The sequence below is a fragment of the Delphinus delphis genome, chromosome 5 (assembly GCF_949987515.2).
Source record: "Delphinus delphis chromosome 5, mDelDel1.2, whole genome shotgun sequence".
NCBI classification, from domain to species: Eukaryota; Metazoa; Chordata; class Mammalia; order Artiodactyla; family Delphinidae; genus Delphinus; species Delphinus delphis.
Window position 1 is genome coordinate 137270721 of NC_082687.1, and position 20385 is coordinate 137291105.

The window sequence follows — 20385 nt, forward strand, 5'->3', positions numbered from 1 at the left end:
CTCTACAGTCTCTATAATTTTAAACATTTCTCCTGAATCCATCTGGAATTTATTTTGATGAATGTCTTCCAGTTATCTCATTGCCAATAATCCCTTTTCCCTGGAAACCTAGAGGTGTGTTTCTTCACCCCCCACCAGGCCCCACTGATGAACCTTCCAACTCTGCACCGGCAGCACCCCACTACTGCCTCGTCATCTACCCTATCACCTTTTCCACCTCAGTTTCCTCATTTGTAATAAAATACACTCAAGTCATGTTCCACGGTTGTTGGGGCAATCAGAAATAATAAGTGTAAAATATCTAGCGCAATGTCTGGCACATAGTGGGTACCCTATAAACAGGAAATATTTTAATTATCTAGTGTCTGATGAGGATGTAAAAGTAACATGCTAAAAAAAGTTCATTTTAAAAACTTCAAGAACATTAAGTTTAACCAACTAAAAGTTAAAAAACATCATTTTAATTAAAAATAACATTTTATAAACACTATCGTGTTCTATCAACACATGGAGCACAAATTAATAAGTGAAGTTTCTCACTCTAACTCAATCCCTAAACCACTACTGCACTGTAACTTACTGAAAGAGATTTGGGTGTGGTTTTGAAAACAACTCTGGGTGAGGCAACTAAAGATAAGTCAACCAAACATCTGTTCAACTGAACAAATTTAAGTGAACTTTAATGCACCCTATCCTGTTTATATTTCCAAAATATGTGAGATAACACTGGTACAGAAAGAATCTGGCTTGGGTCTTCATCAAAATTCCATTAGCCTCTCAATGCTAACTGATTAATAAATGTGCTCAATTCATATCTAGAGTTTAGACCCTAAAGCCAAGCTACCTGGGTTCTGATCCCAGTTTACCATTTACTAGCTATGTAACCTTAGGCACATGTTACCTCTCTCTATGCTTCAGTTTCTTCATCTGTCAATGGGAATGATATTATTAGCTACTTCCTTGGTTTAAGACTAAATGAGTTGGGACTTCCCTGGTGGTCCAGGGGCTAAGACTCCACACTCCCAATGGAGGGGGCCTGGGTTCGAGCCCTGGTCAGGGAACTAGATCCCACATGCCACAACTAAGAGCCTACATGCCGCAACAAAGATCCTGCATGCTGCAACGAAGACACGGCACAGCCAAATAAATATTTTTAATAAATAAATAAAGTTTAAAAAAAGACTAAATGAGTTAATTTATGTCAAAAGTTTCATACAATGCTTGGCACACAGTAAACAATAGAATAAATGGTAGTCATTATTATTATAAGCAGCAGCAGCATCTTTAAAGACTGACTGAAGCTCTTTCAAAAGGACACTGGAAGAACATTCTATGATGGGCACTAATTAACTGTCTTCCTCGATGTGCACAGGGAACACACAGCCGCACCACTTTTTAGAGTTCCCTCTCACAGACTATATCACTGCTCTTTATTGTCAGTTTTTAATACAATTCCTAGACTGCAAGTTTACTGAGGCAGCAGCTATTACAATGCTTTACCTTCCAAAATTCCTAACACAATGCTCTGAACACAGATCTTAAATAATGCTTTTTAAATTAATATAATAGAAATAAAAAGCAGTAAGAAGAAACCTTGGCAGTATACATTTTTAGCACCAGAAAGAACTTGAGAAGCCACCTGATCATTTTACAGATGACAAAACTGAGCAGATGACTTTAGCCAAGTCTTATATGCTGGCCAACCTGTAGCCAGCTCCTTCCTGTACCAAGAACATCAACACCTCACTCACTCCACTGAACTCTAACTGTGCATTTTAGAATCACCTCATACTAAACATGCTTTTCTTAAGTTTTAAACCAGTGCACAACCACTATTTCCATTACTAATAAATACCACTTGGAGATCTCAAGTAAGAAATATGTGAGGCCCTACCACTCAAATAAGATTTGCAAGTACGAAATACATAAAACCTCCAAGGGCTAAACAACAACTACAACAACAACAGTCAAAACCTTGAGACTAAAACTAGAACTCTGAATTGGAATCACTCACAGAAAGTGACATTACCAGAGGTCAAACAACAAAAATCTGCATTGGTAGAGGCAAAAAAGGAGGAGCTGACGAGCTGAACTCTGCAAGGGGATGGAAATGGTCTCAGGCTGAATAACCTTGGCTCACAGTAGAAGTAAATACAAGCTTCTCAGGAAAAAACATCCTCAGTGTTGACTCCCCAGGTTTTTCCACAGGTTAAGATCAACCAAATAGAGGTCCAAGTCAAAAATTCAGTAAACCCAAAAACAATCTCCATGAGTGACAGGCACTGAAAAAAATAAATTATACGTCCAAGCCCTCAAAGACTTCAAATACTAGAATTATAACACAGAACACAGAATAACTATGTACGAAATGTTTAAAAAACAAATTAGTCATAAATACGACAAGTCACAGAGACTACCAAAAATGAGCAGGCAGAGCTGAAAAAGAAACCACAGAGAACTTTTAGAAATGAAATAATTTGAAAAAAAAAGTTTAATCAACTAATGAATTAGTAACAGCTTTGAGAGAGATTCCTGTTTACATACAGGAATCAATGAATTAAAAGACAGGTTTGAAAAAAATTATCCAGAAACCAGCACAGAGAGACAAGGAGATGCAAATTATGACAGAAAAGATATGAAGGACAGAATAAGAAAATCTACTACACATTTACTGAGTTATAAGCAGAGATAATAAAGATTAGAAAAGAGTCAGTATCCAGAGAGAATGGCTGACAATTTTACATAGCTGAAAGACACGAATCCACAAATACCAAGCAAAATAAATAGCAATCCATGCCTCATAAATACTGTAACAAGTCTTCAGAATAGCTAAGGCAAAAAATTTTTTTCTAAAAGCAGAGTAAGAGTGGCATGGACATATATACACTACCAAACGTAAAACAGTTAGCCAGTGGGAAGTAGCCACATAGCACAGGGAGATCAGCTAGGTTGTTTGTGACCACCTAGAGGGGTGGGATAGGGAGGGTGGGAGGGAGGGAGACGCAAGAAGGAAGAGATATGGGAACATATGTATATGTATAACTGATTTACTTTGTTATAAAGCAGAAACTAACACACCATTGTAAAGCAATTATACTCCAATAAAGATGTTAATAAATAAATAAAAGCAGAGGAAAAAAAGACATCACCTACAAAGGAATCACAATTAGACTGTTGGCAAACCTGTAACAGAAACAACAAAAGTAGAGAAACTACTGAAACGGAAATAACTGTCAATCTAGATTTCTATACCAAGCAAGCCTATCTTTCGAGAATGTATGTGAAATAAGGTCATTCCAGATAAACAAAAACAGAGGTACCTCCTACAGACCTATAGTAAAGGAGCTTTTTTTTTTTGCGGTACACGGGCCTCTCACTGTTGTGGCCTCTCCCGTTGCGGAGCACAGGCTCCGGACGCTCAGGCTCAGCGGCCATGGCTCACGGGCCCAGCCGCTCCGCGGCATGTGGGATCCTCCCAGACTGGGGCACGAACCCACGTCCCCTGCATCGGCAGGCGGACTCTCAACCACTGCGCCACCAGGGAAGCCCAGGAGCTTTTAAAGAAGAAAAAATGATCCCAGGAAGAAAATCAGAAATGCAATAAGCATTGTGAGTAAAGAAAACGGGAAAGTAAATCTAAAAATGTTTTTGAAAAACATAGTGATGATGCTGTCCAATTTATGAGGCTAAAAAAAAAAAGCTAGACTAAAATACTGGATCAGAGTAGCATGTAACTTGATCATTGAGTTTAACTGGAATTAAAGTATTTTAACATCTTTGTTTTCTCTTGTAGTGGAATATGAAATTAATTTCACTTTGTTAAATATGCATGGTAAAACTTCAAGGGCAACCACTAAAAGAACATAATAGAGTATGTAATTTCCAAACCAAACAAAGGGAGTACATAATGAAAAACAAACAAAACTACTTGGTTGTTCAAAAAGGCAAGAGTGCAGGGAAAAAAATTACAAATAGAAGACAAATTGTAAGATGACAGAAGAAGTACAAATTTATCAGAATCACAATAAATGTAAATGTATTATGCCAGTTAAAAGCCAGACATAATACCCATTGTAGTAGGCTGAAGGATAGTCACCAAAGAAATCAGTCCTAATCCCTGGAACCTGTAAATGTTACTTTACATTGCAAAGATTGTGGAAATGTGATTAAGGTATTGGGAATGGTGAGATTATCCTGGATTATCTGGGTGGACCCTAAATGCAATCACCAGTATCCTTACAAAAAGGAGGCAGAGGGAGATTTGGCTACACAGACATAAAAGAGGGACAATTTGATCAGGGACACAAAGATTGGAGTGATGCAGCTATAGCCAAAGAATACTGGCAGCCGTAGGAGTCAAGGAACAAATTCTCTCCTCTAGAAGGTCTAGAGGAAGTATGTTCCCTCCAACACAGATTTTGGCTCAGTGATTCTGATTTTGGACTTCTGGCCTCCAGAACTGTGAGAGAATAATTTCTCTTGTTTTAAGGCACCAAGTTTGTGGTAATTTGTTATAGCAGCCACAAAAAAGCTAACATCCCCATAAAACGTAAGAACAGAACATAGAAAGTTTGAAAGCTAATGGATGAAAATAGGTATACTACGCAAACAACAACCAAAAAAAGCTGGAGCATCTATATTAATGTGAGACAATAAAGACCATGGAAAATAAAAGCATTACTTTAGAATGGAAGTGCTATCCTAAGTAACGAAAAAATATTTCAATTCAACAGGAAGATACATATATATGCCTATTAAAATGGTGTCAACACATATGAAGCAAAAACTATAAAAACTCAGAGAAAAATTGACAAATCTACCATCACAATGGATAGATTAACCCATAATGGGTAGATTAACACCAAAACATTGCTCAATTATTAAAACAGGCAAAGCAGTCAAAAAATTAGCAAACAGTAAATAGAAAAAAAAAGAATAATGTAATCAAAAGATCATTATAAGTATAGAGAACCTTGCACCTCCCTGCTTTCCAAAACAATTAAATTTTATGGGAGTTCCCTAGTGGTCTAGTGGTTAGGATTCAGCACCTTCACGGCTGTGGCCCAGAAATGAATGGGGAACTGAGACCCTGCAAGCTGTGAGGCATGGCCAAAAAATAAAAAATAAAAGCACAAACCACATGCTCCTTCACGGGAAAAAAAACATACATCACATACGATGTAACTCATGTTTATCTATTCTTGCAACTATCATTCAGCCTTGATTTTTACTGAGAATAAAGATGATGTCATGGGGGACTTCCCTGGTGGTCCAGTGGTTAAGAATCCCTCTTGCAATGCAGGGGACGCCAGTTCAATCCCTGGTTGGGGAACTAAGATCCCACATGCTGCGGGGCGACTAAGCCCACGTGCCACAACTACTGAGCTCACGTGCCACAACAAGAGAGCCCACACGCTGCAATGAAAGATCCTGTGTGCCGTGACTAAGACCCAATGCAGCCAAAAAATAAATACTAAAAAAAAAGAAAGGCAATATACCAAAAAATGGATTTTTCCTTTTTGCCTTTAAAAAAAAAAAAAAAGATGATGTCATGGCTGTTTTCACAGCGCAATAAATCTGGGGTCAAGAGCTGAAATAACGTACAAGTAACTCATTTTATGAAAAAGGTACTGGCAACCTTCCATAGTTGTAGTCAGCAAAATCCGCACTATTTTCATGAGGATTCTACTTCACCCTAGTGCATCACAAAGCAATCAAAATGAAAACTATCCACCAAGAAAAAGTAAAATATACTTTAAAACTGCTAGTTTGATTTTTATAAAATAGAAATGGTAAAAATAACTGTGAGTGAGAGATATGAAACATCTCAGTGATCTGGACACCTCTAACAGAGATCTACCTCGTGTCCCTACAGAGAAGGCCCCAGCAGGAGTTCCTGTGTACTCATCCTCACGGGCTTCCTCTCTGTCTGACCTGAAGAGCCAAGAGCCCTTGAAGTGGGACCTGTGTTCTTGTTATGTTTGATTCCCAATGCCCAGTGCAATGCCTGGCACACTAAAGGCCTTTTAAAAGTTCAGTGAATTAATAAATCTCCTAAATGTGACTACTGTCATTTACAAACTAGAGACAAAGAAAATTCATACTATTATCGCTTGATGAAATGCTGGAAAAGAAATGTTTCCCTGAAGAAATTCCCTGCTTTCCAAAACAATTAGTCAAACACCCTATGCAGAAAACGGAGCACATTCAATATTCCAGACATCCTGGGTCAGAGACATTCCCAATGGTTACACTGTCAATGTACGTTGTGCTTCAGTTCCTGAGGACGATTCTCAGAATAAACTGAGATAGAGAGTATCTGGATGGAGGGGTCATCTAGTTCCCCTAAAGATGGACGGACTACCTTCACATCTCTCCTACTGAAGTAGACACTCAGTCTTAAAAGGAGTTCATTCTATGAGACTCAAGAATCATTTCTAGGGCTTCCCTGGTGGCGCAGTGGTTGAGAGTCCGCCTGCCGATGCAGGGGACACAGGTTCATGCCCCGGTCCGGGAAGATCCCACATGCCGCGGAGCGGCTGGGCCCGCGAGCCATGGCTGCTGAGCCTGCGCGTCCGGAGCCTGTGCTCCACAGCGGGAGAGGCCACAGCAGTGAGAGGCCCGCGTACCGCAAAAAAGAAAAAAAAAAAAAAGAATCATTTCTACCCTCCCTTCTTGCCTGAAGCTCTATACAATAATAACCTGATTAATGGTATCACCTGGGAACAAGGTTGGCCTATTAACTAAAACATTTTCTAATCTTGGAAAGCATGGCTTAACCACAAAGTTCTTGCTAAGCTGCAAATACATACAGCTGTAACAAAACAAAAATATCTCTGCACATAGCTTTATTAAAAAAAAAAGAGTGGGAGTAGCTAGTAAACAGGACTCTTTATTGCCTTTCTGTGCCTTTCCCACTTAACATCTGCTTCTCCCTGGTCTATACACTGGAAAAGGAGGAAAGGAGAGGAAATGCACACTGACAGCATACCTGTGTACCACATGCATTCAGAAGTTCTCTCACTGTGGCCTCACAACACTTCTAGTTAGACAAGACTGTTACTATTACTACTTCTGTTTCAACCAAAGAAAAAAATGAGTTCAGAGAATTTCACCAGCTTGATCCAGGGCTACACAGTTTGAGTGGCAAATTGCATCCAGACACTATATCCCTAATACCCAGCACTATACCAATAGTTGACAACTAACTTACTTCAGTGAGAATAAAATGCCTAATGCAGCATTCGCATTTTTACAGCTTTACTGATATATATTCACATATCATAAAATTCACCGACTTAAAGTGTACAGTTCAGTGGGTTTTAGTATATACAGAGAGATGTGCACCATCATCACGATCTAATTTTATAACATTTTCAACACCCAAAAAGAAACCCCACACACATCATCAGTCAGTCCCCAATCCTATTCCTCCCCTCCCCTACCACCTCTGATCCTCTGGCTTCTTTCATTTAGCAAAACCTTTTCCAAGTTCATCCATTTGCAGCATGTATCAGTATTTCATTCTTTATTACCGGGTTTGTTTCCACTTTTCAGCTATTAAGAGTAATACTGCTACGGACATTCACATACCAATTTTTGTGTGAACATATATGTTCTTCAGCATTTGCATTTTCAAAGGGTTTTCGCAACATTCTCTCCTTTGCATCTTATAACTGCTTCATTTTGTGAGAGAGAACTGAGGCTGGGAGCAGTTAAGTGACTTTGCCACCCACTGCTGGGTAACCCTCAGTGAACCTGCAGTAAACTCGCACCTTCTGGCTGAAGACCTGCTCATTCCTTACCACCACACTGCTTTGTCTCCTCCACAAGACATTTCAAGCAACAGCATGCGGATGAGAAAAACAGCCTGCTTTGCTGAGGAGCTCCCTGAATCATTCTCCGTAAGTCAGTGCAAAAGGCAAATTTAAACTAAGCCTTATCAGATGAAGAGAAGGGGAGAACAAAGTGTTTGAGACACGGTATTCTACAGGTGCCTCCCAGCGCTGGCCTCCTCCCCCCCATGGAAACACTGAAGGTTGCTACTGCAGGGTGCTGCGGAGGCACACGTGGAGTCAACACCCACTGTGCGCTGCCTCTGAGGGCACCCCGGTCCTGTCTGCATGTGCCTGCGGGCTCGATTCCCACATCAGCCTGAAGCTCCCAGGTCCCCACAGCTCCCAAGGCCTTGACGCAGAGCTAAGCTGTTCTGAAACGGGGACAGTATTTGGGGAGCATATACGGTCAGTCGTATAAACCCCCTTTTCCAACCTCCTCAAACAGTTCCTAGGCTTATAATATTTTTGGTAATAAGGTTCAGAAACATGGTTAATAATTATATTAATAATATATAACAGCCACTTACTAGGTAGCTTTTATGCATTTAATCTTCACAATAACTGTGTAAAATAAGTACTGTGATTCCCTCTATGTTACACGTCAACACTTTCTTATGTGGGGAATACATGTAGTTGGTGGGAATATAAACTGGCATAACTCCTTAGGAGGGTAATTTGGAAACAGCTATGGAAACTAAAAGTACAAATATCCTTGAACCAGGCAATTTCACTTCTGAGACTATATCTACAGATATACTTCAGAGTGCTCAAAGACAAAGAATATTAACTGAAAAAGTTTACAACAGTAAAAATCTGGAAACTAATACCTATCAATACAGCAGTGATTAAACAAATTGTATTGTTACGACGAAATACCTGAGACTATTAAAGAGAACGAAATAGATTTATCTGTGCTGCTACGGAGTATTCGCCAAGATGTATTAAGGAGGAGCAAAATCAATATCATTATGCGTAACAATTTATTTTTTAAAGGAGGTATAGGTACACACCACCACTCTGGCTGTGTGCTCTTGGACAAGTTATAATACTTAACCTGTCTCACAGCTCCCTCGTCTGCAAAATGGGACAACAACAATACTTCCCATGGAGTGCTCAATAAAAATTAACTGTGGCTATTATTAAACTTCATGATTTAATTATGACACTACTAATAATAACAATAATTTTGTCATTATTACATGGGCTCCACCAAAACAATCAATGTCATATCTACACTACCCAGCGCCAGGCCTTACCCAAGTATAGGGAAACGGGCAAACAGCACATGCTCTGCTTCCCCATCGAGTTCACAGCCCACGAGGGTTTTCTTTTCCAGATGTCTAGCCTACATGGCCTGCCCCCACCAACAGGCAACAAGAAACCATGTACAGTGAGACGGGTCTCCGCTGCCCAGATGCCTTCCCCCAAATGCACACAGATTCGATCTCTGATCAAACATCATCTCCTTAGAGAAGCCTACCTCCCTCCCCAATCTGGAACAGATCCTTGCTGCCACCATTCTCCATTCCCTTATCCTGTTCCCTTAACCAGTTACATGGTCTTCACAGCAGTTGTTACTATCTGACATTACAGTATTTCTTCATTATCTAACCTCTCTTTCTAGAATATAAGTTCCCAAGAAAGGAAAATGTGTCTCATTCCCTGCTCTGTTCAGTGCCCAGAATAGTACCCAGAGTACAGTAGGTGCTCAATAACTATAGGTGAAGAGATGGGACTGCAAGTTAATGAAAGCTACAGAATGGAAAATATGCTTGCAAAATAACATTTTAAAAATTACTGTCATTTTATCCTGGCAGACTACGTTCTCAAGACACTATTCAGTTAAAAGTTAAGTGACTTCCCTGGTGGCGCAGTGGTTAAGAATCCGCCTGCCAATGCAGGGGACACGGGTTCAATCCCTGGCCCAGGAAGATCCCACATTCTGCGGAGCAACTAAGCCCATGCACCACAACTACTGAGCCCGTGCTCTAGAGCCCATGCTCTGCAACTAGAGAAGCCACGACAATGAGAAGCCCACGCACTGCAACAAAGAGTAGCCCCTGCTTGCCTCAACTCGAGAAAGCCCATGAGCAGCAACGAAGACCCAATACAGCCAAAAATAAAAACAAATTAATTAATTTAAAAATAAGTGTCCTCCACACTCCAGTCCTACTGTATTTAAAAATGCTATTCTTCTCCTATGTAGCTTAAATTCATACAAAATCATGTCAAAATATGCTCAACACTTTGAAGCTAACAGATATCAAAGACAATATTATACATTAGTCATAACACTTGTTTAAAAAGGTACTTCTGGAATAAATAAAGCTCAAAGGGCAAAACTGAGTTAAACTTGCTTCCCTTCATTCCTTCCAACTCAAGTTTCCTGCATGTAGGTCAGAACAAGCATTAACTATTAAACAGTTTTGTTAAAGTTTAACATTATGCTATGTTAAGATAACCTAAATATTTTAAGGAGCCATGTGTTAACCAGCAAGCACTGAACAAACTAAGCAAGTATTAGCATGTTTAATCTGTCTGCTACTTAACCAAATCTTAGATTCAATTTTTAAAACCTCAGACAATAGAAAATTCAAAAAAAGACATCCCTTCTACTTGCCAAAATAACTTGCCAAAGCATGGGGGAAAATAAAAAACAAAAGGATATATATGATTCAAGGTAAAGTGCTGTTGTTGTTGTTTCACTAACTTTAGATTCTCAAGGAAGCTAGGAATTTAATATATTAAAAAGAAAAAGAAAATGTTGCCATTCACCATCTCCAACGCAGGAAAAATTCTAAAGTCCTACTGCTAACGTAACAGAACAAAGCTTAAGAACGTTTATAGGAAGAAATAATGATTCAGAACCCAACAATGTAAAATTTACGATGTCTGAAATCCAATAAAAACTTACCCAACAAGCAGAGAAGCAGGAAAATATGACCCATATTGAAGAGATAAATCAATCAAACCAACCCAGGACTGAAAGAGGAGTTAAAATTAGTGGACAAGGCCACTGAAACAGTTAGTACAACTGTATTACATATGTTCAAAATCTCAAGTAGAGAGATGAAAACTATAAATATGATATGAATTGGACTTCTGAAGATGAAAGCTACACCATGTAAGATGAAAAATTACATTGAACAAGATCAATGATAGATTAAACATTGTAGAAGAGAGAGTAGTGAATATAAAGACAGAGCAACAAAAAACAACCAGAACAAAACATAAATAGAAAAGACAAATAAATGAACAGAGCATCCGTGAGCTGTGGGGCAACTTTAAATGGTCTAACATGAATGGGACTGGAGTCCTCAAAGGCAACATGGAGAAGGAAACGTGAAAAAATAATGGCCAAAATTTTCTCAAGTTTGACAAACACTATAAACCCACAGATCCAAGAAAGCAGCTCAATGAACCCCAAGCACAAGAAACACGAAAAAAACTACTGAATACAAAAGCACATCAAAATACTATAAAATTGCTCAAAATCAGTGATAGGGAAAATCTTAAAAGCAGCCAAAGAAAAACACATGTTATGTAGAAGAACAAACATAAGGATGACAGCAGACTGCTTGTAGGAGGTGATGCAAGCAAGAAGACAGTGAAGGGCTTCCCTGATGGTGCAGTGGTTAAGAATCCACCTGCCAATGCAGGGGACATGGGGTCGAGCCCTGGTCCACGAAGATACTACATGCCGCGGAGCAACTAAGCCTGTGCGCCACAACTACTGAGCCTGTGCTCTAGAGCCCGCGAGCCACAACTACTGAGCTCATGTGCCACAACTACTGAAGCCCACGTGCCTAGAGCCCGTGCTCTGCAGCAAGAGAAGCCACCACAATGAAAAGCCCACACACTGCAGCGAAGAGTAGCCCCCCGCTTGCCGCAACTAGAGAAAGCCCACGCACAGCAACGAAGACCCCAACGCAGCCAAAAAATAAATAAATTTATTAAAAAAACAAAAAACAGACAGTGAAGCAACATCTTTAAAGTAAAACTAAAAGATTTTACCCCAAGGTTTTGAGCTTCCAGACCTTTGGCTCAAATCTACAATTTTGTGTAGTAAGCTTCTGTGGCAACGGCACCTCTGAATTACAAGCATTACATTTTCTCAAACAGTATCATCTCATTTGGCAAGATGAGCTACAATATGCATAGCATCTGCTTTTTCAGTACAATGTTTCACACGCAAAAGGCATGAGATAAATAATTGTTGGGGGTGAATTTAAGAGAAGTTACTGCACCATCAGCAATGGTTCCTCTCTCCTTTTTGCCCCCAAGTATATTCTAAATATGTGATAATAAATCACACACTTGAGCAGCACCTATCACTTACAAAGTACTTTTTCATTTACTCATCATACAAATTCTTTGAAGTAGTTAAGGAAGGTATTATCATCACTGCACAAATGGGGAAACTGAAGTTCAGAAAAAGGGAAGTGATGTGCCCAAGGATAAGAGGTGGAGGAAGCGATGGAGGTAAGGGTAGGAAAGGGGCTTTGCCATTTCTTGGGTTCTTCCTCTGGGCCAGGCTTAATGCTAGCTTAAGATTAATTTGGCAAAATTTACAGCAATATGGATGGACCTAGAGATTATCATACTAAGTGAAGTAAGTCAGACAAAGACAAATATATGATATCACTTATATGTGGAATCTAAAAAGATGATACAAATGAACTTATTTACAAAACAGAAACAGACTCACAGACTTCAAAAACAAACTTAGGGTTACCAAAAGGGAAAGGTCGGGGGAGGGATAAATTAGGAGTTTGGAATTAACATATACACACTACCATATATAAAATAGATAATCAACAAGGACCTACTGTATGGCACAAGGAACTCTACTCAATATTCTGTAATAACCTATATGGGAAAAGAATCCGAAAAAAAAGGATATATGTACATGTGTAACTGAATCACTTTGCTGTACACCTGATACTAACACAATATTGTAAATCAACTATACTCCAAAATAAAATAAAAATTAAATTAAAAAATATTAATTTGGCAAAGAAAGTTATACAGCTAGGTGTAACCAGGTGTTTCTAACTCCAAGTAGCTCTTACTATGGAACCACAGCTGAAATACATTAAACTAAAGGACAAACATGAAATATAAAAATTCATTCTGGGATAGAACTAGAATAATGAAGTTGAAAATTCTACTCAAAGAAGAGTAAAGAAGATTTCTTGAAGAATGAACAGTCTTTATTTCATTTATTATAATGGACAAAGCCCCCAGTGATAGCCCTGCAACCAATACCATGTGGCATCTCAGGACAGTATTTCTCCTACATAGTTCCTTACTGTAGACCAAAGCAGGATGCAACGAAAGAAAGTCCACTGGCAGACAAAACAATTAAGTCCAGGAGGCAGATGTCTAGTTTGATCTAATGATAAAATTTAAACTCCGGGCAGAAATCAGCAAATGATGCCCCGCCTGAAGCCAAATCCAGCCCACTGCCTGTTCTTAAAAGGGTCACAAGCTTTGATTTTTAAAGGCTAAAAAAAATTGTATGAAACATAAATATATGATAGACATGAAAATCAATTCAAATTTCAGCAAACATATATAAGGTTTTATGGGACAGTCATGCTCATTCACTTACATATCATCTATGGCTGCTTTCATGCAACAACAGCAGAGCTGAGTAGTTGCAACAGAGATCATACAGCCCTCAAAGCCTAAAATATTTATTATCTGGCCCTTTACAGAAAGCCTGTTAACCCCTGCTTTAAGGGAACAGATGAACCTTTAATAATTTGCCATGAACATTATTTCTCACAAATAAGCTCTTAAAAAATTAGGGCTTCCCTGGTGGCGCAGTGGTTAAGAATCCGCCTGCCAATGCAGGGTACACGGGTTCAAACCCTCGTCTGGGAAGATCCCACATGCCACAGAGCAACTAAGCCCGTGCGCCACAACTACTGAACCCACGCTCTAAAGCCCGTGAACCGCAACTACTGAGACCAGGAGCCACAACTACTGAAGCCCATGCACCCAGAGCCTGTGCTCCGCCACAAGACAAGCCATCGCAATGAGAAGTCCGCGCACTACGACGAAGAGTAGCCCCTGCCTGCTGCGACTAGAGAAAGCCCACGTGCAGCATCAAAGACCCAATGCAGCCAAAAATAAATAAATAAATTTATAAAAAAGAAAAAAATGCCATTATCAGACAAGATATTTGTGTTGAATGTTCATTAAAAAGCAGTCATATCTTCTTGAATAAAGTATGGTACAACCACATAAAGGAGCACAATGCAACTGGAAGAAGGAATAAGAAATATGTCTATGTTATAGTCTGGCATGGATGCCAAATGGTAAGTGAAAAAAGCCTGCTGGGATTAGGGAAATGCACATCAAAACTACGTCAAGATACCACCTCATACCCATTAGGATGACTATTATGGCTACAATCAATAAAAAGAAAACAAATGTTGGCAAGGATGTGAAAAAACTGGAGCCCTTCTGCTCTACTAGTGGGAATGTAAAATGGTACAGCCACTGTGGAAATCAGTACAGTGGTTCTCCCAAATTTTTTAAGCAGAATTACCATATGATCCAGCAATTCCACTCCGGGGTATATATTCCAAAGAACTGAAAGTAGGGTTTCAAAGAGATATCTGTACATCCATGTTTACAGCAGCAGTATTCACAATAGCTGACATGTGGAAGCAACCCAACTGTCTACTGAGGGATGAATGAATAAACAAAATGTGGTATTTACATACAATGGAATGTTATTCAGCCTTAAAAAGGAAGAAAATCCTGATACATTCTATAACATGGATGAACCTCGAGAACATTATGATAAATGAAATAAGTCAGACAGAGAAAGACAAATACCGTATGGTCCCACTTATACATGGAATCTAAAAACAAAACAAGACAAAAAGCAATTCCTTAGTCGGTATTTTATAATAACTATAAATGGAGTATAACCTTTAAAAATTATTTATCACTATCTATAACTTATATAATATTGTACATCAAATTACTTCAATTAAAAAAAAAGAAAAAAGATCAAAAAAAAAGCAATTCCTAAACACTGAAAGCAAAATAAAAAACGAACACTATGCATCCAGTGGTGGCAAAATCATGGAGTAACTATTCAAAGTGACTTTAAAACACGGTAATTTGACTACATATTCCAAATAAGGATGCAAAAAAACCTCTTAAATACTTTATATCAGTTGGTGGTAGTGTTCACATTACTCTTCTGATACTGAAATATGTACAGTGTGGGATAAAACAATGAGTAATTAGAATCAAGATGTTTGTCTTAGAAGAAAAAAAGGTACAGGTGCAAGATTAAGAAGGTTAAATAGAATTCTGTCCTCTTGCTTTACAACTAGAAGTATCAGTAATCCATGATGTGTGCACTGAAAAGACCTAGAAACAATGATCAACTTAGTAGCAATGAACAACTCCAGGGCACAGATTGTGATTACTAAATACTATTTTTTCATTAAAAGAAACCAAGGCCCATTGGAGAAATGATGATTCCAGGGATGGGACAGAAAATGTACAAGGTGAGCCTGGTGCAGTTTGTCATACCAGAAAGAAGAGCAATCAAAGACCATTAAGAGTTGTGTCTAAAGGATTTAGGAGCCGATTTGAACAGATTCCTATTGGACAACGACGGAACAAGTTGAGCCTCAATAAGGATCTACAATGAATTGAACCATATCAAATACGTTTAAATCCATGAGTTCACAAGAACACAAATACATATACACAATTCACTGGCTATTTTGGGGGGACACCAACTCATTATTTTGAAAACTAATAAAAAATGGAGCAGAATTAAGCATTTATCTTGCCTTTCCTTAAAGAGTTATAATTCAAGATAACCAAATTACGAAGGAGGGGAAATTACTCTTTATAGAAATATTCAGCTAATCAATGATGAAGTTATATAATTAAATCATCAACATTTTTTAATGCCTCATGAAATAATGACTCTAAACATTGAGCATCAAGGGCTCCTAACAAGAAGAAAGACTACTTGCAGCAACATGGATGTACCTAGAGATTATAATACTAAGTGAAATAAGCCAGACAGAGAAAGACGTATGATATCATATATCACACATATTACAGCATATGATATCACTTTAGTGAAATCTAAAAAAATGATACAAATTTATTTACAAAACAGAAATAGACTCACAGACTGAGAAAACAAACTTATGGTTACCCAAGGGGAAAGGGGGATGGGGTAAGATAAATTAGGAATTTGGGATTTACAGATACTACTATGCATAAAGTAGATAAACAAGTGCCTACTGGATAGCACAGGGATCTATATTCAGTATCTTGTAATAACCTATATTGGAAAAGAATCTGAAAAGTATATGTGAATCACTTTGATGTACACCTGAAACACTGTAAATCAACTATATTCAATTTTAAAAAAAGACTACTAATCCTTACCTGCCTACTAACCTATGAAGTCTTCTTGCCAAAAATAAATCAAACCTGAATCTGACTACTCCTTCAGCTCTAACTAAATTAGATTACATTTACAGCAAATTCTGTGTAAACTACAGAAGAATAAAATCCAGACTGTGTGTAATTCCACAGGACAAACCACCAATTTCAGCAACAAATAAATTACAAGGGATAACAAAAGATGGAGGAGCCTATGGATTAAAATAAGCCACAATGTATGAATAGCATTTGGATCCTGATTCAGACTGTTAAAATCAAGAAAATTTCAACACTAGTTGGATATTTGAAGGTAATAAGGAATTCTGTGATAGTGGTATCTGTATTTGTCTTTTTAAAATGTATATAGGGCTTCCCTGGTGCCACAGTGGTTGAGAGTCCACCTGCCGATGCAGGGGACACGGGTTCGTGCCCCGGTCTGGGAAGATCCCACATGCCACGGAGCGGCTGGGCCCGTGAGCCATGGCCGCTGAGCCTGCGTGTCCGGAGCCCGTGCTCCGCAACAGAAGAGGCCACAACAGTGAGAAGCCCGCGTACCGCAAAAAAAAAAAAAAAGTATATAGATATACATACAGAAATACTTAACGGCTAAAATGATATGACATCTGGGTTTGGGGGTACAGATAAAGCAAAACTGGCCATGAGTTAATAACTGCTGAAGTTGGATGAGGATAAAGAGACGTTTACTATACTAGTTTCTCTACATGTGTGGGAAGAATTAAACATGTAAAAATAAATAAACAAGTCCACATACTCAGCAATAAAAAGGAACAAAATTGGGTCATTTGTAAAGACACAGATGGATCCAGAGACAGTCATACAGAGTGAAGTCAGAAAAAGAAAAACAAATATCGTATATTAACGCATATATATGGAACCTAGAAAAATAGTACAGATGAACCGGTTTGCAGGGCAGAAACAGAAACACAGAAGTAGAGAACAAACGTATGGACACCAAGGGGGGAAAGTGGTGGGGCTGGTGTGATGAATTGGGAGATTGGGATTGACATGTATACACTAATAAGTATAAAACAGATAACTAGTAAGAACCTGCTGTATAAAAAAATAAATACAATAAAACTCAAAAATTCAAAATAAATAAATAAATAAACAAGTCCAGTTAAACTCTAAGTTTCACATAATAAAAATGTATTTTTTATATTAACTGTCAAACTGCTAAAAAATTATGATGATCAATAAAATTTTAACACTGGCTGGATATTTGATTATTTTTAATTTTTTTAAAGTATCTTTTAAAGCATTTCAGTATTTTCTGATTCAATACAAGGACTACTTGAAAGAACTAACTAAAAACTAATAACCGATCTAAAGAAACAGTTTTTATAGTAAAATCAATAACAAAAAACTGAATACCAAACAAAACCTTACCAATATCGGATAGCATCAAAGAGTTAAAGGAGAAACGGTGAGGTGTATAAATTATATTTTAGAAAGGAAACTATCCCACCTTTTGGAGACTGGGTGTAATTTAGATTCCTGTCATTCAGTGAGCCTCTGTAACTAAAACCACACAAGCAGTAAAACAAATCATACCATTTGTCCTGCTGTAACCCACGTCAAAACTCTGAAAAGGGCTTCCCTGGTGGCGCAGTGGTTGAGAGTCCGCCTGCCAATGCAGGGGACACGGGTTCGTGCCCCAGTCCGGGAATATCCCACGTGCCGCGGAGCGGCTGGGCCCGTGAGCCACGGCCGCTGAGCCCGCGCATCCGGAGCCTGTGCTCCGCAATGGGAGAGGCCCGCGTACCGCAAAAACAAAAACAAAACAAAACAAAACTCTGAAAAGCAGTTGGGACTGCCAAAACCATCCACTTCTCTAAATAACAACTTTACTATGGAATATTACTCAGCCATAAAAAGAAACGAAACTGAGTTATTTGTAGTGAGGTGGATGGACCTAGAGTCTGTCATACAGAGTGAAGTAAGTCAGAAGAGAAAAACAAATACCATATGCTGACACATATATATGGAATCTAAAAAAAAAAAAAATGGTCATGAAGAACCTAGGGGCAAGACGGGAAGACACAGACCTACTGCGTCTTCTGCGAATGGACTGGAACAAATCTGCGAATGGACTGGGAACAAAGTGAGAGAGTGGCACGTACATATATACACTCCCAAATGTAAGACAGCTAGTGGGAAGCAGCCGCATAGCACAGGGAGATCAGCTCGGTGCTTTGTGACCACCTAGAGGGGTGGGATAGGGAGGGTGGGAGGGAGACGCAAGAGGGAGGGGATATGGGGATATATGTATACATATAGCTGATTATACAGCAGAAACTAAAACACCATTGTAAAGTAATTATACTTCAATAAAGATGCTAAAAAGAAAAACCAACTTTACTATTCTAGTTTAACCCACAGTCAGAATACTAAGATTCTGGATTTTAAAAAGTAATTTACACGTGGGCTGGCACCTGCCCATTAACTAAAGACTGCAGTTATTACAATCCCACCCTCATACAATTCACCCTCTTTGCCTGGGATGCCCTCCCCTCTTTGCTGCCTGCTGAACCCCAGCTCACTGACTCCGACTCGTTTTCACTGGGGGCTTCTACTGATGTGTTCAGCAAAGAGGACAGCAGCCTACTTCCTATCCCCATTAAGATTTAACCAATTTTTCACCCGCAAAAAAACCTTTCTGTAACAACTTATCAGCACTGCACACCGCTCTCAGCTATGTTTTTGGTTCTTGGGGATAGGACAAATTGCTTTATGTCATTTAGGCATAAAATCATATGGTCACACCACCAGCCGTTGGAGGTTAACCAAAATACTTACTTTAAGGTAAGACTGCATGAAGTGAACACAAAGACCTGGTAAATATCTTGAGCCATGAATTACAAGAGCAAAAATAAAAGTAATTGCTAAAGGCAGAGACCCTCTGACACCCCCCCCCCCCGCCCCACTAAAAGAAACGAAAAAGAAAGGAAGGAAGGAGAGGGCGAGATGACCAACAGCTCCTTCTCTAATAAAGTTGCAGGACAACCCTATTACCATCCGTAGGCAGATATGGCTTTTGTTTGGGCAGAAGCTGTCGTTTTTTCAACAACACGAGAGCAGACGGGCAGAACCCGGATGCCCGCGTCTATCTGCGTCTGTGCTCGAACCCTGGAGCCGTCAGCCCTGCGGGCCACTGACCCGGCGGCCGCGAGCACCGCGCTGACCCAACGTCCGGCCCGGATCCTCCTTTCCCACACGGGCGCCCGAAGCCCACCACCCAGTCCACCGACGAGCTGCCCAGGCGCTCTCACAGACTAGCCCGTGCGACGAAGGGTCTGCAGGGCGTCGGCCCCTCTGCGCCAGTCAAGGCCGACGGCCGAACGACGGGGACCCCACCCCCGCCCGCCCAGGACAGACCCCCGGGGCCGCCTCCACCCTCCGCGCCGCCGCCACAGGCCCCGCCGCCCGGCCTGGAGCCCCGGGCCTCACCTCAAAGTCGAATCGCGGGCAGCGGACAGGCTACCAGCTCTGAGCGCGGCCGCCGCCCGTCGCTCCGGCTCCGCCCCCTGTCCGCCGCGCGTACCCTGCCGGCTGCCCCCACCGGCCTGCCCGGCCTCCCGCCCCCTCAGCCCTCCGCTCAGCCCCAGAAGCCCGAGCTGGGTGCGGCCTGAGGCGCCGCAGCCCAACAACACACCACCCCATAGGCCCAGCCCTTGCTGCACCTCCCAGCAACGCGTGCTGCTATTGGCTGAGAGAGGGCGGGAGAGGTGGGGTGGGGCCCGGGCGGGAGGGGTTACAGCCTCTGGCCGCCGCTTTTCCGGGGACGGACTTCGGGGGCCGCGCCCTCCCCCTGCGGACGAAGCAGGATCCAAAGAGTGGGGACGGCCAGTTGCAGCCCCTCATGCCTCGTCGCTGAAGCAGGCCGGGCCGTCGTGCCAGCGGCGCCCGCTCACCCAGAGCCGCTCCGTCACTCATTCATTGTTGCTGGTCAGGCTCGTGGAGGTCTCCTGCGGGCCAAATTCGTGCGATGCGCAGGAGAGCTTACCAAAGGGTAGTTTGCAGGCCCTGCTCAGCCTGAGGCTGGGGGCCTCTCCCTGCCCTCCTCGCCCACTCCTCCAGCGGACGGACC

At 40.6% G+C, this 20385-nt stretch overlaps 1 protein-coding gene across 10 annotated transcripts in view; it reads right to left on the bottom strand.

The window, feature by feature from the left end:
• Nucleotides 1-19898, bottom strand: part of ADD1 (adducin 1) — a 76568-nt gene extending 56670 nt beyond the window's left edge. For all 10 annotated transcript variants that reach the window (XM_060013056.1, XM_060013057.1, XM_060013055.1 and 7 more), the window contains exon 1: nucleotides 19746-19898. The gene's annotated coding sequence lies outside the window, so the exon portion shown is untranslated. The remainder of the gene's footprint in view (nucleotides 1-19745) is intronic.
• Between the last annotated feature and the right edge of the window lie 487 nt (nucleotides 19899-20385).